Below are 22,395 nucleotides of genomic sequence, written 5' to 3'. Positions count from 1 at the left end.
TTTTTAATTATTTATGTATTTATTGTGAGTTTTAAAGTGCGCTATCAGGCCAATGTGTGTGGACGTTCTCCTGGACATGTGTTTCTGTTGCACTATGTGGACACATGGTCCTTCACATGATTGGACATTGTGGATTTAGCATTGTTTCATTTGGGCCACCTACCTGATTCTTCGGATGTCTGCACTCCTTTCTCCATCCCTCCGACTCCCTCTATGCTCTCCATTCCAATGGTGGAGGCACAGATTTCTTCCCAGGGGGTCAACTTGATGGGTGATTCCGATCCTCCCCCGGTGGCTGTGGCAATGTTGCGGTTGGCAGAAAGTATGCTACGGACGCGTATCCGCAGGTCGTCCCATCGCTTTCTGCATTGCTGTGGGTTGCGGGGTGCGGTCCCCACCGCACTTACCCGCTGTGCCACCAGGGCCCATATGGCCTTCTTGTTCGCAAGTGCCGTCCTGGTCATTTGCGTGGAGAAGACGGCGGCGGCATTCTCCTGCAGGGTCTCTGTAAGCACGGTGAGTTCCTCACGGGAGAAGTGGACCTGCCGCTTGCGGTCGCACGCTTTCTTCGCTACTTTTCCCATTTTTCTTGGTTTCGCTAGGGTGGATGACGGGTTGGGATGTGTCTCAGGGTAGTGTTTTTAGTGGTTGTGTGGATTTTGTGGTTTTATAGGTGTACGGCGTGTTGTTTCCCGTTCCGGGCCCATGTTTTTACTTCCGTTTCCGTATATTTCCGGTCACCGTACTTTCCGGTTGGCGCTCACTGCGGTGTCCGCTAGGATGGGTGGCGGTATTGCACCTAGGGCGCCGTACGGCGGCGGTGTGGGCCGTTTTGGGGTCATTTCCGCCATCGCGGACTTTGCACTTCCGCCATGCCGTGGTGCTCGTGCCCGATGGGTCGGAATGGGCCGCACTTTGCTCCATCGTGCAATGGCGGAAACGCTATTTACGCTGTGGCGGTCCGGTCAGTCACTTTCCGCCAGGGTCGTAATGAGGGCCATTGTCAGTACCTAGCAGAACTGTGCAGAACCAATCTCTTAGTTAAAATAATATAATTCAATCTATTTTAAATCTAACCAGAACTGCCTCCTAACTGTCACCTGTCATTTGCAAAGCTGTCACCTGTCATTTTCTAGCTGCAAGCTGTAACCTGTCGCTTTGAACTTTTAAAATTTAAAATCCGAAAAACTACCTTTATTTAATCGTCCGTATCTCTGGAACCGTTTGTGCTAGGAACTTGGTTAAACTTTCCTCTGAAAGCTTAGAATCTCCGCTTTTCAACAAGCCTAGAACCGACTTGCTAATCCTTATACTTTCTCCGCAATCACGATTCACGCATTCGCGAATTTTGCCGCGATTTGCGATTTGGCCCGATTTCTTTACTGTAAAAATCAGCAGCTTTTGCCTGAACTACTCAAATTTCGTTTGCCTCTTAAGAACCATCCCTGAATCATTGCTAGAGTGAGCCTGAACTCATATTAACTAGATACCACTCACCCTGAACCTCCTGAAGGGAATTAAAACCATTTTCAGCATATTCCTCACTTCATTGCCAGCACATATAAAAGCATTTTGGGCCTGTGTTTCAAACTTCTGTAGTCTAAGCTTGCTGAATTGAACTGAATTACATTTGATTGCATTCCTAAGAACTGTGTCATCTTCATCTTCATCTCCTTACATTGCATAAAAGGGGGGGTGAATTGTCCAAGAAAGTGATTACATTGTCTTTTGCTGAAACCCTATCAAGTTTTTTTCTGTACTGCATTTTCATTCCATCTTGCATCCATTTGAAACCATAAAAGTATTGTTGCTATCTTATCCATCCTATAACCACTCATCATTGATTATAAAGAAGTGTGCTAGTGCCAGACTATCCATTATTGATTACTGCTCAGATTAAGTGTGATATTCAATTATTAATTTATTATAAAGTGTGATATATATATATATATTGTTTAAATTCTCAAATAAACCTTTTAACTTGCAAAACAGAACTACTTCTTGGCTCAGTGGGGTCAGGGGGATTCCAAGAGAGGGGTGTTATATAGGGGTAGTCATCAAGAACTCATGAACTGGACATAAAGATATATCAATAAGGGTTTCCATTCAGTATCCCAGACTAGGCATTGACTTAGCTGTAGTGCTGGATTGAATCCTCTTACAAATTGGGGGCTCGAGCCGGACGTTTGGGTAAGATCTATCACTTGTGCAGATTAATACAGTGTGCCAGCTGACCAGATACACATATCCGGTCGGATCAGCACGCTGTGTTACGCTGTAAAGCACTCCTCAAAGGAACGCTCTAAGGAAAAGGTCTGTTTTGCAAAAATAAAATACAAACTTCTGTAAGTCAGGAAGGAACTCAAATTCCAGAATGACGACCTTGGTAGATATGAAAATAGCCAGAGAGCACTTCTTACATAAGCTATTTGTGAGAGGTGAGTGGACTCATCAGGACCAGACGGTCTGGTTGCAGGCAATCGCACCCCAGATCACTGAAACAGGGTCAGATAAATGGTGAGACCAGGGTCCCTTACATGTGGCCCTGAGTGAACTATATATGTCCCCTAAGGCCAAGGATGAGCACAACAAGATTGCCAGGGTAGCGGCATATTTATATTTACATATGGGAGCCATGCAGGACAAATGTGCTGAAGGCCAAGATCTGGCGAGTAGGCAACTGCTGGCATTACAGAAGGCCCAATCTGATCTGGACTCTTCTGAGCAGAGGCTGCAGAGGAGCCAGGAGTCAGAAAATGATAGTAGGCAGTATATCATTAAAATAAAAGAGGACATGGATATACTGCAACAGGAAAAGACAGAGCAGGATACCAGAATTCTGGCCTTGCAGAAGGAACACCAAGACAGTTTGGACTCCCTACTGCAGAGCCAGAAAAAGCTGGAACAACAGATCAATTTCAACAGGGCATGCACAGAGCAGGTAGCCACCCTGCAAATCCAACTAGACAGAGAGAAAGAGGAGAGCAATAAACTGATCCTGAAAGACCTGGATACCCAGGCAGAGTTTGATCAGGAGCGCCAGAAAGCTGGTGCCTTCCAAAGGCAAAGGGACGACCTGGCGTCACAAATTCAGGCTCTTGGTCAGGAAAGGGACACCTTAGGCCAGGAAGTCTGCCACTTAAAAAGTAAAATGGAAGAAAATCACCTGGCCCACCAGGGACTGGGTGACCTCCAAAAAGAACACCAGGACTTGCTAGAGCACACCAGGAGGGTGGAGGAGGCTCTGGCAAGACAGGAGCAGGCCAGTAGGGATGGGGCTCAGGAGGTAACCCTCCTGCAGCAAAGACTGGCCCAGTGCTCCAGGACCAATCAGGAAACGCAGAGAGAGAATGAGGCTCTCTGCCAGCACAATGATAGGCTCCAACAACAGGTAGTGATGCAGGAGAGACTGATACAGTCTAGTAAGGCCTTAACTGAGGAACTGAAGGCGCAGGCTCTTGCATTGCAACAGGGAGCAGGGGCGGATAGAGACCAGGTTCGATGGGAAAGGGAAACTCCTGAGCATAACCTCAGGAGCCCTAGTACCAGAGGCCTTTATCTCTCTCAGTCGCTGGACTCTGCCACCCCCATGTCCCCGGGCACACATGAGCACCAGGCCACAGGGATGGCAGATTACTATCCAGCCAGAAGCATGGGGCTCATAGGCCAGTACCTCCCAGGAATGGATGGGCGGGCATCCGTGTATGGGCACCCAAGCACAGTGCCATTTAGTGTGGAACCCCAGGAGAATAGGCCCATTAAGGGCATCCTGAAAACTTCTGCCCAGTTAGGTCAGTGGGGGGGGGAACCATCAAATCCTGGCAGCAAGGAGGAATCTGAAGACTCCTCTGAACGGCGCAGGACACAGGAGACCAGGTCCCCACATTCTGCCAGCCATTCCCAGGCTTGCAGAATCCGGGAAAACCTGGAAGATCAGACAGGAACCTCTGGGAGCAGTGCCTCTGAGTCAGAGGATGAATGGACCAGGGTTACCCGAACCAAAAAGGCCAATAAGGCAAAAAGGGCCTTGCTTAAGGACCCATTGAAACAGATTAAGGCAATCAGGAGTGTCATCACGCCTTATCATAAGAACGCCAAGTGCTCTGTTTGGGAACACTTGGAGCTCTATGAGCAAATGATGGAGACTTTCCATTTGAAGGACAGCAGTAGCTGCATCCAGTACGTCAAATGGACATTCTCCCCAGAATACTCCAGTTTGTTTGCGGGGCTGGAGGACCAAAATCATATAAGATGGTCCACCTATAAGGCGGCCATCTTGAAACATTTTTCTGTTCACAGAAATCCTCAAGAGGCTCGCAAGGCAGCCTACAATTTGCAATGTGGGGAGGATCAGGCCCCACAAGAGTTTGAATAAGAATTAAAGCGTGCTTTTGCGCAGACCACCAGAAGGGTGCGCACAGACAGCAAAGAGTTTGTCAATACATTTTTCCATGCCTTACCCAAATACATAATGACCCAGCTTGTGAGAGATTTTCATGAGAAAAGATATTTAGACTGGGTCATTGAACAGGCTACCCGGATCTATGAGGTGCAGAAGCCCGTAGAAAATAAAAATAATGCGCCAAAAAACCCCAAAACCAACAGCACCCCTGCTGCTGCCAAGGTGGCAGAGGTAAAGGTTGCCCCTGTTTTAGATTTGGAGATGGGGGGGGGGCCTAAAAACCTGCCTGCACCAAATAATTCACAGCCCAGAAGGCCCTCGGGCCAGTCACAGACAGGGAGTCGAGGAGGTAGTCCCACCAATGGGGTCCCCCGCTCCCCTGACTATGTAAGTCCCCGCTACAAGGGAAACCGACCAATCCTGGGTTATGTGTGGGCTCCTCCAGCCCAAGGGGGGGATCCAGCCAAGCACCTGACCCGGGGAACATCCCTCCTAACTTCCCCAAGGAGGGCAGAAATTCTCCAAATCCTGGGCAGAACTTTTTCCCCAGGTATCCACCCGATTTCCAGCCCCAAAATCATCCATCCTTCTTTCCCCAATTCCCTGAGCCCAGACAACCTAATCCGGGAGAGGGGAGGCCAAGGGTGGAGGGGTACCAAAATCTTCCCAACCAGGGGTACTACCAGAGAAGGGCTACCCTTCCCGGGATCAGCCCAGGGGAGAAAATAGAGCCCCGTATCAGCCTGAGCGGGTTTCCCAGTTAGAGCGCCAGGTCCAAAATATGGCACGGGATCTGGGTCACATACTGAGGGCTCAACAGAACCCTCAGATGAGCATCCCACCGCAGAATGCCCCAAACTCTGGACCTGGTGCTCCAGAACAATGACGGGGGCAGCACCCCGATAACCCACCGGTTCCCAGGGAGGAGGCACAAGGGGGAGGGGGGTGTAAAGCCTTGGAGGAAGCTTCCTTCCCAACTTGTAAACAGCCCCTAGAAAACCAGGAACCTGAAACAAAATCTCCTACCCCTGAAAGCCTGCCTCCCAAGGAGCAGAGGGGGGTAGGAGAAACAAAGGACCCAAACAGACCCACTTTGTGGAGGAGGTACAGATCTTCCAATTTGAGGGAGAGGGATCCTCAGAGGATCCTGGGGAAAGGACATTCTCCTTCAGAGATGGGGGAACTCCTCCCAAAGAAAAATGGGTCCCAAGGGATTCCAATCCAGACTGGGGAGATATGGAGACTGAGCTACCGCCGCCCATCATCTCATCCCAGAACCCACAATACCAAAATCCCCTGGTTCAAACCCATCCTGGTGACTGCCTCCAAAAAGGGGGGGGGGCGGCCCAGAACCGGAACCAGGGGAACCCACAATGGCTCTGATCTCCAGTTGCCAACTTTTTCTTTCAGATTCCCAGGGCTCTCCACAGAATTCTGCCCAAATCTCTTCTCTCGCCATGTCCAAACCCAGAAAGTTAGCCCAACAGTTGTCCAAAAATGTGCATTATCTGTGCCCCCTTGAGGAGAAGGAGGGAAGATACTATGCCCCGGTACAAGTACAGGGGCAGGGTACAATTTTGGCACTGGTGGACACTGGATCCCAAGCTACCCTTCTGTCCAAAAGTGTCACCACCTCCACCTCACTTACCTGTCGGAGGGGGCGCGATTATGGGTCCCGACGCGCCCCATCCTGGCGCTGTTATCCCCGATACCGGCTGGGGGGTCCGCGGTTATCCGCGACACCCGGCGCTTCTGGGGTTTCTGTGTCCCGGGGTCTGCGCATGCGCGGAAGGCCGCGTCTCGGTCTTCGCGCATGCGCAGTCCTCGGGGCGCTTGGGAAGCCACAAGCTTGCTTCCCAAGCCTCGTTTCGGACGCGGCAGCACTCGGGGATAACATGGCTTGCGTTCCAAGCCTCCTGAGTACTGCCGGTCTTATTTAAGGAGCGAGATCCCGAAACTCACCGCGTCTCAACGCGGTTTGTTTCTCGGATCGTGTCTTCGCTCCTGAAGCCTTCGCTGCTTCAGCTCCAGTCCTCGCCTGCTCCAGCCTGCCCTCCAGTCCTCGCCTGCTCCAGCCTGCCCTCCAGTCCTCGCCTGCTCCAGCCTGCCCTCCAGTCCTCGCCTGCTCCAGCCTGCCCTCCATTCCTTGCCTGCTCCAGCCTGCCCTCCAGTCCTCGCCTGCTCCAGCCTGCCCTCCATTCCTTGCCTGCTCCAGCCTGCCCACCAGTCTTTGTCTGCTTCAGCCTTGTTCTACAGAATTTTGCCCGCTACGGTCTTGCTCTTCTACCTTGCCTTCCAAGACCTGCCTGCCTCCTTCAGGTTTTCGTCCTCTGAATACACCACGGCATTCCGTCCGCAGTTCTATCTTGCAAACTGCTCCAACACTGCAAGAACCAGGAAGGTGCACTTTTGTGGCGTTGGGAGCTGGTCCACCTCTAACCCTGTTGACTCGAGGGGAAGGGGTGCGCCGGTTTCTCGCGTTTCATAATCTTCATCACCTGTCGGACAGCCTGGCGACCTCACCAAGAACAACTACCGGAAGCCCAGGTACTCAGCGCCCTAGAGACGCCATCTATAACAGATTGAGACGCCTACCTTCCGACTTCGAGATGGACGAGGCTCAAGATCTCTGGGAGGAGATGCGTGTTCTTCGGGCCGAAATGACAGCGCTCCGTCAAGAGAACATTGGTCTAAGGCAGATGGTGTCACAAGCCTCTGGGGTAGCGTCCCAGGGAGAAGGGGCTATGTCCCAGACTACGCCCATCAAGTTCGACGGCGACCCGAGACGTGTGGCAGAGTTCTGCAACCATTGCAGAATACATTTCCTTTTCAGAGCCTCTCATTTCAATTCCGATAAAGCCAAGATAGGATATATTTTGGGGAATTTGACTGGAAATGCCCTGGCCTGGGCCGCTCCATTGGTGTCTGCCAATAGCCCCATACTAACTGACTTTGCAGCTTTCGAAAAAGCATTCCTGGAGGTCTTTCAATCACCAAATTTAGCCTCCGCAGCTCAGAATCAATTGATGGAACTGAAACAGGGTGTTATGGATATTATAGCTTACATTGGCCGTTTCCGTCAGTTGGCAACTGACTCCCAGTGGCCTGAGATAACTCAAAAGACTTTGTTCCGAAGAGGTCTAAGAGAGGAGTACAAAGATGAATTGCTACATATTCCTGAGCCTGATACCCTGCAACAATTAATTGAACAAGTGTTGCGAATAGACCATAGATTGGCAGAACGGAAGGGTGAGAGACGACGAGCTGAACGGCTGTTCACAAGACCACCCAACGCTCAAACTGGAAATTCCGGACTTTCGGATTCCGGCCCCGAACCCATGCAGTTGGGAGCCGTTAGGGGTCCGCTCTCGGAAGCTGAACGGAAACGCAGACGGAATCTAAGACTTTGCCTATACTGTGGGGCTGCTGGGCATTTCTTGGGTACTTGTCCTTTACGCCCACAAAGAAAGTCGGAAAACTAGTTGGCCTGTCGTCAGTAGGAAGGGCAACGACAAGTCCGGATTCGTATTCAGTCCTTTCCAGTTCCGCCTCTTCATTGCAGCCCATGCAACCGGCTGTTTTACTGGTGGTGAGGATCAAGTTGTCGTGGTTAAACAAAGAGACAGAGGTGCTGGGCTTGCTGGATTGTGGAGCATCTGGGAACTATATAGACGAGACATTTGCAGTCAGCCAAGAAATACCCTTGTTACCCCGGAGAAGTGTCTTGCCTGTCGAAGTCATCGATGGAACCCCTTTATCTTCCGGTCCAATCCGTCAACAAACCATGTGTCTACATATGCAGATTAAAGAACATAGGGAAGAGATCGCCTTGGATGTCATCAAATCACCCTCTTATCCCGTGGTCTTGGGTTTACCTTGGCTTCTTCACCATAATCCTACCATCAATTGGGGAGCTCGCCTTTTGGATTTCACCTCTGCTCTCTGTCTCCAGGATTGCTGTTTGGCCGGTGTGTCAAGAAAGGAGATTCCATCCATACCCCTCACGAGGGGTACTGGCTTTCCTGAATTTTGTGCTCTGTTGTCTGTCCCTCAGGAATAGGCCGAATTTCAGCCAGTGTTTTCTGAACCCGAAGACATACCAATGCCACCTCATCGAACATTTGACTGTACTATTGAACTGGTACCTGGTTCAGTAATTCCTCATGGGAAGGTATACGCCTTGTCCCTTACTGAAAAGGCAGTTCTTCAAGAATACTTGTCAGACTGTATCAGGAAGGGTTATATCACTCCCTCGAAATCACCAGCTGGATTCCCGCTATTCTTTGTGAAGAAGAAGGAAGGAACCTTACGACCCTGTATTGACTACCGTCAATTAAATGATATTACAAGAAAAGATAGGTATCCATTGCCTTTAATTCGAAGCATCATGGAGTCCCTTCGAACTGCCCAGGTGTTTACTAAGTTGGATCTACGAGGCGCTTATCACTTAATTCGAATCAAAGAGGGAGACGAATGGAAGACGGCTTTTAAGACCCCTTTCGGGCATTACGAATACCGGGTAATGCCATTCGGATTGTGCAATGCCCCGGCTGTCTTTCAGCGTTTTATGGATAGCGTTTTTTGTGATCTAATCGGGATATCAGTTTGGGTGTATCTCGATGATATCCTCATTTTTTCTGTCTCCCTGAAGCAACATGTGGAACATGTTCGAGAGGTGCTTCGACGTTTGTCCCAGAACCACCTGTACGTTAAGGTGGAGAAGTGTTCTTTTCACCAGAAAAAGATGGAATTTCTGGGCTATGTGATCAGTGGCACTGGAATTTTCATGGATCCGGCCAAAGTACAAGCCATTCAAGATTGGACTCAACCTTCTGATGTAAAGTCCCTACAACGATTTTTGGGATTTGCTAATTTTTATCGGCAATTTATACCCCATTTTTCTCAACTCACGGCTCCCTTAACTCAACTAACTAGCAGTAAAACACCTTTTTTCTGGAATACACAAGCAACCAAGGCTTTCAACGTCTTGAAACAAGCCTTTAGTACTGCTCCCATTTTGCGTCATCCTAATGACAAGGCGCCATACATAGTAGAAGCCGACGCTTCCGATCTTGCCCTGGGTGCAGTCCTTTTACAGAAGGAACTAGAAACTGGTGTGGAACACCCTGTGGCATACCTTTCCCGCAAGCTCACGCCTAGCGAACAAAATTATGCAGTAATGGAGAAAGAATTATTGGCAATAAAGACTGCATTCGAAGAGTGGAGACATCATCTCCTTGGAGGCCGGCATTCAGTGGAAGTACGTACCGACCACCGAAATCTGCAGTACTTGAAGTCTCTTCAGTGCCGAACCTCTCGCCAAGCCCGATGGGCTTTTTTTTTCTCCCACTATGACTTCCATATCACATACATCCCCAGTGCTCGTAATTTAAAGGCTGATGCCTTGTCTCGATCCTTGGAGGTAGAAGCAGGAAAGCAGTACAGGGAGGAACCAATTATATCCCCAAAGCATTTCTTGTTCACCTTATCACCTTATCTTCAGAAGATTCTACAAGACACAATCACCGATCCTGATCGGGAAGGCCTCATGAGGCAGCCACAGGTTACTGAAGAGAATGGACTACTTTTCTTCCGGAATCGGCTGTATGTTCCCACAACCACTCTTCGAACTCTTGTGCTTCAGGGGTTTCACGACTCCCGAGTTGGTGGCCATCGTGGTATCGGAGCAACTCGAGAAATAATATCCAGACAGTTCTGGTGGCCAGGTTGGGCCCATGATGTTGAACGTTATGTAAAGAGTTGTCCTGTGTATGCCCAGGTGAAGATTCCTAGGAAGAGGCCCCTAGGGTTGCTTCATCCCACCGAGATTCCTCCTTGCCCTTGGCACACCATAGCGGTTGATTTCATCGTAGAACTTCCTCCATCTGAAGAATATACCTGCATCATGGTCGTTGTGGATTGCTTTTCCAAGGCGGCACATTTTGTTCCGTTCCTTAAAATACCAACTGCTACACAGATGGCATCGGCATTTCTTCTGGAGATATACAGGTTACACGGACTGCCGCAAAAGATCATATCCGACCGAGGGTCTCAATTTCTGTCATCTTTCTGGCGTCAATTGTGCAGTCATCGCGGCATCCATCGTGCACTCAGCTCTGGTTATCATCCTCACACCAACGTCCAGACTGAAAGGACTAACCAGACTCTGGAACAATATCTTCGCTGTTTTGCCAATGCCACTCAATCTAACTGGAAGTCCCATCTAGTTTTTGCTGAGGTCTCCTATAACAACACAGTACATTCAGCTACGGGCCTGAGTCCGTTTTTCTGTTTGTCCGGCTTACATCCTAAATTGGTATCCTTTTGTCCTGTACCTTCAAGTACTGTTCCCTCTGCTGATTGGCTCGTCACTTCCATTCAGGATCAACACTCCTTGGCTCGCAGTACTTTGGCGGAGGTGCAGGCACGGATGAAGCGACAGGCTGATAAGGGAAGGACACCTGAACCTGCTTTCCAGGTGGGGGATCTAGTCTGGTTGTCCTCCAAACATCTCCCCATTCGTAATTTACCCACCAAATTGGCTCCCCGATACTTTGGCCCTTTCAGGATCACTAAACGCCTGTCTTCTGTGGCTTTCCGTTTGCAATTGCCTCAAACTTGGCGGGTGCATCCGGTTTTTCATGTCTCCCTGTTGAAGCCATATGTGGTGGACACGTTTGGCCATTCCGCCCCTCGTCCCGCACCAGTTGTAGTCCGGGGGTCTCCCGAATTTGAGGTACAGGAAATTTTCGATTCTCGCATCAGGCGAGGGGTACTCCAGTATTTGGTGGACTGGAAGGGCTACCCTGCCTGTGATAGAACTTGGGAACCACGCAGTTATGTACATGCCCCCTGCCTGATCCGTGATTTCTATCGCCGCTTTCCATGGAAACCTGGGGCTCCTGGGCTTTCTGGGAGGGGGCAAAGTGTCACCACCTCCACCTCACTTACCTGTCGGAGGGGGCGCGATTATGGGTCCCGACGCGCCCCATCCTGGTGCTGTTATCCCCGATACCGGCTGGGGGGTCCGCGGTTATCCGCGACACCCGGCACTTCTGGGGTTTCTGTGTCCCGGGGTCTGCGCATGCGCGGAAGGCCGCGTCTCGGTCTTCGCGCATGCGCAGTCCTCGGGGCGCTTGGGAAGCCACAGGCTTGCTTCCCAAGCCTCGTTTCGGACGCGGCAGCACTCGGGGATAACACGGCTTGCGTTCCAAGCCTCCTGAGTGCTGCCGGTCTTATTTAAGGAGCGAGATCCCGAAACTCACCGCGTCTCAACGCGGTTTGTTTCTCGGATCGTGTCTTCGCTCCTGAAGCCTTCGCTGCTTCAGCTCCAGTCCTCGCCTGCTCCAGCCTGCCCTCCAGTCCTCGCCTGCTCCAGCCTGCCCTCCAGTCCTCGCCTGCTCCAGCCTGCCCTCCAGTCCACGCCTGCTCCAGCCTGCCCTCCAGTCCTTGCCTGCTCCAGCCTGCCCTCCATTCCTTGCCTGCTCCAGCCTGCCCTCCAGTCCTCGCCTGCTCCAGCCTGCCCTCCATTCCTTGCCTGCTCCAGCCTGCCCACCAGTCTTTGTCTGCTTCAGCCTTGTTCTACAGAATTTTGCCCGCTACGGTCTTGCTCTTCTACCTTGACTTCCAAGACCTGCCTGCCTCCTTCAGGTTTTCGTCCTCTGAATACACCACGGCATTCCGTCCGCAGTTCTATCTTGCAAACTGCTCCAACACGGCAAGAACCAGGAAGGTGCACTTTTGTACGTTGGGAGCTGGTCCACCTCTAACCCTGTTGACTCGAGGGGAAGGGGTGCGCCGGTTTCTCGCGTTTCATAATCTTCATCACCTGTCGGACAGCCTGGCGACCTCACCAAGAACAACTACCGGAAGCCCAGGTACTCAGCGCCCTAGAGACGCCATCTATAACAAAAAGGGCCTTTGATGAACTAAATGCAGGAAGGGGGGAGAATTACCGTATTCCTCTCACCTCTCTTCCTGGACAACTGCAGAACTTTGACCGGAAGGAAATTCCTGTTGAGGGGACTGCAGACTTGGACATTAAAATTGGGCGACACAAGGTGAAACACCCGGTCATAGTAGTGACTCTAGAGGGCACCCCTTGTTTACTAGGGAATGACCTCCTGAGAAGGTTGTCACCCCTAATAGATTGTGTAAACAAGGTCCTCTGGACCCAGACTAGCCGACCAATAAAATTAAAACAGAGTGTCAACCATGTTAGTTTAACAGTAATAGCAGTAGGACAACAGACTGGTGATGGGGGGTCCTCTCTATTTCTGAAAATCAACCTTCCTTCCAGTTTAAGGTGGTATTCCACACTGGAAGGAAACACTCTGAAATTCTTCACCAATCCACAATCAGAAACTCCCACTCCTATAGTCCAGAAAGATGTGAAATCAGCTCAGAGCCTGGCTGATATTCAGCAAATTGGAGAGCAGTTGTTCATCCCTGTTCAGTTAAATGATGGGAAGGACTCTGTTCTCGCTCGAGTGTGTGTGAACAACGGTAAGAGCTTCATCAGCGAAGCCATGTTCAGCCAACTCCCAAAAGATCCAGCCATTCCCACATTCAAACTGATAGACAAATGGGAAATGGACCTGGAAGCACCCAATTCCAAACATCTCCTGCCAAGCAGGTGTATGCTCAAAAACTACATTGGCAACAAGAGCATAGTCCACAATTGTTGGGTCGTGCGAGACGTCACTGCCGCTTTTTACTTAGGCAGTGACATTCTCAATCACTTTGCCATTAGTTTGGACCTAATAAACTTCAAAGCTTGGTCCCGATTAGCGGATAATCCCATGGGCTTTGATGATCCAGAAAAAGCATTTAGGTCAGCTCAATTGCTACCTTATGCAGTTGAAATTCAGATTAAAGAGGGAGTCACCATTCCAGAAAGGACCCGACAATTCTCCCTGGAAGTGAAAGTTAAAAGAGGACAATATTTGCAAAACCCTGATGCTTATATACATCTAAATGCTTCTCTCCAACAGCAAGGGTTGGGGGTATACCCAACTCCATTAGTCAACATAGAACATGACACCATTCCAATAGAGGTGGATAACAGCGACTTAAAGAGTATTACTCTAGCCGCAGGCACCATTATTGGAATGGCGGTTGATGACCGACATTTTTCCATTGATCTAGGAAATGAACTGTTAGGACCAATCCCCAAGGACTGTTTTGACAGTGACAGTGAGGACAATACAACACCAGACAGGATTTTTACCCGGCATGGGGGGAACTTCCTGGTGTACACTTCCTGCCCCTATGGTAAGGAAGATGTGACTAGTGACTTCAGGAGGGATGAGGTGATTTTCCAGGTCCATGAGGGTTGCCTTTCCCACCTGAGGCCTCCAGTCCAAATCAGCACTCTGACCAGGGACTTCTCCACCCAGCTGGAGGAGGCCGCTGAGATAGCCAAACCAGAAGTCTTTCCAGGCTTCAGGCAGATGGTGGAAGAGAGAGTCAACCTAGCTGATGGCTGTGTGGCTCTGGAACAGAAGCAAAAGTTGAAACAAGTTTTCTTGGATTTCCAAGATCTCTTTGCGGTAGACTCATATGACTGTGGCCGCACCGACATCCACACAACAACAATCCCCACGGACCCTGGAATGACTCCAGTGTTTGTGAAGCAATATCGCTTGCCTCTCGCATCCATGGAGTCCCTTACTGAAATAATTAAGAACCTTGAGTCCCGGGGAATAATCCGTCCAGTCCACAGCACTTTCAATAATCCGGTGCTGGGAATATTGAAGCCAAACGGCCAGTGGAGACTCTGCGCCGACCTCAGGGAGCTCAACAAATGGGTCCATACTTCCCGATGGCCTCTGCCCTACATTGACCAAGGGCTGGCCCAGATCCAGGGGTCACAGGTATTTACTGCAATAGACCTGACCAATGGATACTGGACTGTGCCTGTCAGTAGGGAGGACCAATACAAGCTGGCTTTTACCTTTGGGGGCCAGCAGTACACATGGACTCCCTTCGGATACCTCAACTCCGGCAATTAATTCAACATTTTCCTACACAAGGCCATGCCCGACCTGGGTGCAAGGGGTAACTTGGCTTATGTAGATGATGTCCTCAACAAAAGTTCATCTGTGGAGGAACACATAGCGGAGATCCATTATGTTCTGACCCAGTTGAGGGCCGCCGGAGCAAAACTTTCCTTTCAAAAAGCACAGTGGTGTAGAACCCGTGTTAATTTCTTGGGGCATGAGATTACTCCTCAGGGTCTCTGTCCCCAGGAAAAGAAGGTGGAAGCACTCCAAAAACTGAAAGACCCCACAACTCTGTGGGAACTAAGGAACCTCCTCGGACTGACTAATTACAGCAGAAAGTTCATTGAGGGCTACGCAGAGATCACCAGACCCCTGATTCATCTCCTGAAGGGAGGGTCAAGTGGGAATGGGGTCCAGAACAAGCCGAGGCGGTAAAACAACTCAAAAGAAGCCTCTCACAAGCGCCTTGCCTAGCTTACCCTGTCAGAAACAAGGAGTTCTTCCTGGAGACGGGGTTCTCTAATACGTGCTTGACGGCAGTATTATACCAAAAGCATGACAAGGTCAATAAAGTAATCTCCTATGCGAGCAGAACTTTATCCTCTGTGGAGGAAAAATTCAACGATTGTGAGAAGGCACTCCTGGCAACGGTGTGGACATTAAGGAATTACCGCCCGTTTATCCAGGGGGAACACATCATAGTGGAGACTCCACACCAGCCTCTGCAATATCTCCAAAGTGATAGAATCCGGGCCGGAAATGTGAGTAATTCCCGAATTACTTCCTGGATTCTGTCAATGCAAGGCTTTCCAGTGGAGGTCAGATATGGCCAAAACAAGAAGAGTCCCCTCGCGAAAGGTCTGGCTGACTTGCATGATTGTGCCAGAGAAAACTGTCTCGAGGACGAAAGCCTAAAAATCAAGGACAACACGGAGGCATACCTTAATTCCCCACACAAAGTCTTTGAAGAGGACAAGTGTGAGGGAATGCCCACTGTCTATGTGGATGGATGCTCTTACCATGTTGACAACGACGGGGAGAAAGAACTGGTGGCTGGCGTAGGGAATGCATGGGTGAAGGAGTTCCCAGAACCCTCCGCTGGATACAAAATTGGTCCCCGAAGTAGTCAGGTGGCAGAATTGATGGCTGTGCATCAGGCCATCCTCACTGCTGTCCAGCATCAACTCCACGAACTGGTCATAATCACAGATTCTGATTATGTACGGAACGGGTTCGTGGAGCACCTGGTTAATTGGAAAACCAGAGGCATGTTATGTGCTAATAACAAACCCTTGAAACATGGGAAGTTAATTCAAAACATTGATGATCTGGTCACCTCGAATGGGATGACCATCTACTGGAAGAAGATCAAGGGTCATTCCAAAGTAGAGGGACCAGACAAAACTGGAAATGACTTAGCTGATCAGCTGGCCAAAACCGGGGCCATCCAAGGGGATCTAATTGAGATTGAGTCCCTGTTGGGGGAAATCCAGGTCACTGCTATCACTAGGTCCCAGACAAATGCTCACAATGATATTTCAACTGCTCAATGGAGCAAGGAGACCCCTGATGCTGATTTGATTACAGCTCAGAAGGGGGATCCAATTATTGGTAAGTTTTACCAACACCTTGAGGACCCTGAGAACTTTCCCCTGACGAATACCGATTACATTGGGAAAGAGGACCTAAGAGTGTTGATGAAATGTCCAAAAATGTTCCGAATCCAAGACGGTTTGCTGGTAAGGAAATCCAAAGCTGGCCACGATCAGTGGGTGGTTCCTACCTCATTCCGAAGCCTGATGTTAAGTCACGCCCATGATGCGGCCACCGTCGGTCATAGGGGGTTTCACACAACACTGGAAATCTTAAGAGAGGTTGCATACTGGCCACACATGGGGCAGGACCTTGACCAATACTTGAAGGGGTGTCTTGTGTGTGCACAATTTCAGTCATCATCCCTCACGCACCGTGCGCCCCTCCAAAAGAGGGGAATGACACTCCCATGGTCAGATTTGCAAATCGACTTTGTAGGCCCTGTAATCCGCTCGTCTAGAGGAAACAAGTACATGTTGACCGTTACATGCTTGTTTACCAAGTGGGTGGAATGTCTCCCAGCCCCAAACTGCAAGGCAGAAACAGCAGCTGCCCTGATGATTAACCACATCTTTTCCCGTTTTGGTCGACCTCAAAGGATTGAGTCTGACAGGGGTAGCCACTTCACCAGTGAAGTAATGACAAAGATGTGGGAGATACTGGGGGTCAAAAGGAAGTTACATATTGCTTATCGGCCGGCTTCTTCTGGGGCAGTAGAGAGATATAACCGAACCATTGTGAGCATATTAAAGAAGTTTGTGGCAGATTCTGGGCCAAGTTGGGATGTCCGATTACCTCTGGTCCTAATGGCCATCAGATCTACCCCTTCATCCGCAACCAAAATGTCACCATTTGAGTTGATCACTGGATGCAAGATGGTGCTTCCTCAGCAATTGCTCTACAGAACCCAAGAGCAAACGTTGATAAATGCCTCCACAACTCATTAGTATGTGGAGAATTTAAGGAAACACCTTCAGCATGCTTTTGCCTATGCTCAGCGGAATCTAGAAAGATCAGCTGAGAGTATGAAGACCCACTATGACCTGAAAACTTCCAGGAAGGAATATCAGGTGGGGGACCGGGTCTATTTATACAACTTCCAAAGAAACCAGGCAAAGCAGCGAAAATGTTTGCCTACATGGAAGGGACCCTATGAGATTATAGACAAGATCTCCCCTGTGGCCTACAAGATCCGCATCCCCAAAGGCGGTTTGGCAGAGGGGGAAGACAAGTGGGTCCACATAAACCAGTTGAAGTGTTGCCATCCCAGGCACACTTTGCAGCAACTGGAGGAGTCCTCTGCAATCCCAGAGGGTACCGCCCCAGAGTAATTCAATTCCAACCCTAAAAGATCCTACATATAGCCTATCAAATTCTGTGTTTCTCAAGTTTATGTGTTCCTGTCTCTTCATTTAAAAAAAATGTGCATGTTCATATCTGTTGAGTTCTAAAATGTATATGCCACCCCACTATATCAATGGTGGGGGAAAAATGTCCATGAATAGGTATTGCCGCTCTTCCTTTGTCGTCCTAGGAGAAAGAAAACCTGGAGACTGGCCAAGGAGGACGATCCGGAGACCGGGAGCAGAGACGCAAGGGGCCCAGGGTACCGCCCAATATTCCCATCAGGACCGGCGAGGAGAACCGATCGATCAGTACTGGATGGAGGAAAAGATGCTGAACTGTGCCATTTGCAGAATTGGAAGAAGATTATGCGGACATACCAGTGCGTGGGTCATCACCTTCTGTGCACCCGACTCCCCATCGACTCAAATTCAAAGTGCAGTCGCGTGTAGGGGCTTTGTTGGGTGTCCTGACTCACGTTTGAGCTATCATGCTGCAACATTTGGTGCTGTGGGCTTAGCAAATCCAAGATGGCCAAAAAGCCCACATGTGTGCCAAAATCCAGGAAAACCACGCAGTTTGTGCACACTAAAATGGTTGCCTAACTTGCCACCCACCAGTGCGAGCAGGATGGGCCGGGGTGCCATGAGTGGAATGGGTGCCAAAGGTAAAACAGGAGCGCCTGTTAGCTCAAAAACGCTTTAAAATTACCTTGGGTTTCTCTGAATGCCAGCTCAAAATGCCTATTTTCAAACATTGCAACACATCCAAAAATCTCACTGAACACCAGCAGACATCTGGCAGAATGAAGTATGTGTGCATACAAAATCTGGGAAGTTGAAGAGCCCCAAAACGATGTTCATAACAAGACTGGCTGAGCTCTGCAGGTCTGCAGCAGCCTAACTGAAACTGGATTTAAAACTACCAAAAATCGAAAAATGTTTAAATTAACTGAGTGACCTACTTTTGAGTGTCACATAGTTTGTCACTGTTGAAATGTCATAGTTTTGAACTTAGAATCAGCATTCTAGCTGCATATGTAAAAATTGTATGTTTGATTTAAACTGGGAACAAAAAGTGACATGTTAGCTAAATTCTGGCTTAAAGTAACTGAATTCTGCCTGACAACTTCCCCCCAATTGGAGTGAAACTGGATCCACAGCAGTTCTCAGGCCTGGCTGCATTCTGAGGGGAGGTTACCCCTCTCTGATTGAATTACCAAGGGACTGCTAGAGACTAAACAAAGGACCCAGGTAGAGGGTTTATTGGGGGGAGGTCATAAATGGCTTCCTCTTGAACAATGGGCCTTCCAGGGCCCAGGCAGATGGTTTATTGGGGGGCCGTAAAATAGCTTCCTCTTGGCAGAAGCTGGGAGGGGCAGGGTCTCTGAGCTTGGCAGAAACTGGATAAACTTGTTTCTACACCATGTGACCTGGGAAGACACACCCCTGTTGGCCAGAATATGATTTTAAGAAAGATGTATAACTCATGGTGCGGACTTGTCAAAATTATTTAAATGATACCATAATTCTTGTGATTTTTCGGTGCACGTTTTAAGACGCGTTGGGAATTTGTGTGATGTTCTGGGGCAAAACCCCGCTAATTATTGGCACCACAGACTCTGTGTTTAAGCTAGAGACATGGGAATTTACTGGAGTATGTATGGACAGGCCGTGTATATGTGTATAATTTTTAATGAAAAACCAATGTTGCAAAACCAGTTAAAAAACGCAAAATGTTGCCAGTTCTGAATGCGAGCTCTTAGAAACATCAGAGTTTGAACAAAGTATACCTCATGTGATCCGTGATGGGTGCATGTAATTTCAAACCACTGTGTATCTATGAAATATGTCTTTAGGTCAAATATAGATTTGTGTGTAATTTGACAGGGGAGTGTCCTTTCTGCAAGCCATTAAATGACATCATTCTGACACACAATCCTGTTCTCCAGTGAACGCAAAGAATTCTCAAACCTATCAGAACTCTGAAGGGGTTGGGCCTAGAAAGCTAGCCTCTCCACCCACTTTCAAAACACATAAAAAGAGACTGCTGCGACAGGTAGAGACATTCAATTCCATTTGCTGCGGAGCATGCTGACCGATGACTTCACATCCAGAGATCCAGACTTCAAATCCATCAATATCCCGAACCTGTAGCAGTACCCAGAAAGCAGTGTTACATCCAGAATCCAGAGAGGCTAGACCAGCAGAGCAGAGCTGACCCAGATCACTGTGAAGTGCCGAGGCCAGAACCGGAGTCCAGTCCAAAACCTGACCAGATCCGTGGCGAGGCCTATTTCAAAATATATTGTGAGTACCTAGCAGAAATGTGCAGAACCAATCTCTTAGTTAAAATAATATAATTCAATCTATTTTAAATCTAACCAGAACTGCCTCCTAACTGTCACCTGTCATTTGCAAAGCTGTCACCTGTCATTTTCTAGCTGCAAGCTGTAACCTGTCGCTTTGAACTTTTAAAATTTCAAATCCGAAAAACTACCTTTATTTAATCGTCCGTATCTCTGGAACCGTTTGTGCTAGGAACTTGGTTTAAATTTGGTTTAACTTTCCTCTTTCTCCGCAATCACGATTCACGCATTTGCGAATTTTGCCGCGATTTGCGATTTGGCCCGATTTCTTTAATGTAAAAATCAGCAGCTTTTGCCTGAACTGCTCAAATTTCGTTTGCCTCTTGAGAACCATCCCTGAATCATTGCTAGAGTGAGCCTGAACTCATATTAACTAGATACCACTCACCCTGAACCTCCTGAAGGGAATTAAAACCATTTTCAGCATATTCCTCACTTCATTGCCAGCACATATAAAAGCATTTTGGGCCTGTGTTTCAAACTTCTGTAGTCTAAGCTTGCTGAATTGAACTGAATTACATTTGATTGCGTTCCTAAGAACTGTGTCATCTTCATCTTCATCTCCTTACATTGCATAAAAGGGGGGTGAATTGTCCAAGAAAGTGATTAGCGCCTTGGTTGACGCCGTTATCATTCCGACTCCGCCATGGTGAATGGCGGAATTACCGCCCCATTCCAAGGTTGGAGGGGTCGGTAATTCCCCATTCACCATGGGCCCTTCCCCATTCCCATTTTTGCCCCATAGGGCTCAATGGGAATGGGGAAGGTGCCACTATTGGAGTACATAGCTTCGCAGTCAAAGCAGCAAAGCTTTGGAACTCCCTACCACATGACATAAGAGAACCCCAGCCCTTTGCGAAATTTAGGCAGAATTTGACCAAGTGGCTGAGAGCTAATGACATCTAACTAATCCGACCTGCTTGACCTGACTGTCCCTACTAGCTTTCCACCTGCATGCCCCAGTTCTGATACCACTTTCTGTATTTTACTCCATTGTATATTACTGTACCTATTCCACTGTATATCACCTCCACATTGTGAATAGTAATTAGCTCGAAGGTCCCTTTGCGGGTTGGTTTTTTAACGCCTGCAAAAAGCAGGTGTTAAGTTCCAACCCGCAAAGGGAACTTGGAATAGGGCGGTAAGGGTTTAACGGCACCGGTCTCGTTACCGGTGACCGTTAACCCTTACCGCCCGACTCGGAATGAGGCCCATTGTCTTTTGCTGAAACCCTATCAAGTTTTTTTCTGTACTGCATTTTCATTCCACCTTGCATCCATTTGAAACCATAAAAGTATTGTTGCTATCTTATCCATCCTATAACCACTCATCATTGATTATAAAGAAGTGTGCTAGTGCCAGACTATCCATTATTGATTACTGCTCAGATTAAGTGTGATATTCAATTATTAATTTATTATAAAGTGTGATATATATATTGTTTAAATTCTCAAATAAACCTTTTAACTTGCAAAACAGAACTACTTTTTGGCTCAGTGGGGTTAGGGGGATTCCAAGAGAGGGGTGTTATATAGGGGTAGTCACCCAGAACTCATGAACTGAACATAAAGATATATCAATAAGGGTTTCCATTCAGTATCCCAGACTAGGTATTGACTTAGCTGTAGTGCTGGATTGAATTCTCTTACACATAGCAGCCTGAAGAAGGCAAAAAGAGAACCCTATGAACATATTACCACAAGCACATTTTTCTTCCCTTTCAAATCTATCTTAATTTCAAATAACTTTACCACAAAGCCAGTCCCAGGTGGACATGGCTACTTTAATCCTATGTTTTGTCCCTTGTGGTCATGGCCAGTAGCCAGATTGTCCGGACCATGACCTTATCCCATGACCCGGACAATCTGGCCACTGCCCATGGCCACAGGCTACCCCTCAGTCACTAAAGGTATGCTGCTATTTTTTGTAGCTACATTATGACACTTGTCAAATAGTAAAACACTGGCTCATTCGCAAAACCATGCTTATAGGTCCTTGCCAATGCTCCTTACGAAAGTTTGCTGGAAATCCACCCATGTTTTAATTTTTCAAAAGTGTGAAATGTATGCACATACAATCGTCATATAACCTAGCCCCCACTTGACAAAATCAATTCAGACTTTACGAAACATCTAAATCTAGATCTATAATCTTCTTGCAAACCTCTGTGTAGATTCGTCAAATGGCACCACATTTATAAGCCTTTACAATATTTTGGGACCCCCACTCTAATGTTGCTCCCTCTCGACAGAATCCCATCAAACTTTGCAAAAACATATATATCTTGATCTTTTATCAGTTTTCCAAATGAAGTGTAGATTTGTCAAATGGCACCTCATTTATAAGCCTTTACATTATTTTGGGACTCCCCTCTAAATTTGCCCCCTCTTGACAAAATCCTACCAAACTTCAGAAAAACATTCATATCTAAATGTATTATCAGTTTCCCAAATTAAGTGAGGATTCGTCAAATGGCACCTCATTTATAAGCCTTTACATTATTTGGGACCCCCCTCTAATTTTGCCCCCTCATGACAGAATCCCACCAAACTTCGCAAAAACATGTATATCTTGATCTATTGTCAGTTTTCCAAATGAAGTGTAGATTCGTCAAAAGTCACCTCATTTATAAGCCTTTACATTATTTTGGGACCCCCCCTCTAATTTTACCCCCTCTTCACAAA

The sequence above is a fragment of the Ambystoma mexicanum genome, chromosome 8 (assembly GCF_040938575.1).
Source record: "Ambystoma mexicanum isolate Mex_15411 chromosome 8, UKY_AmexF1_1, whole genome shotgun sequence".
NCBI lineage: Eukaryota > Metazoa > Chordata > Amphibia > Caudata > Ambystomatidae > Ambystoma > Ambystoma mexicanum.
This window is presented reverse-complemented; position numbering follows the sequence as displayed.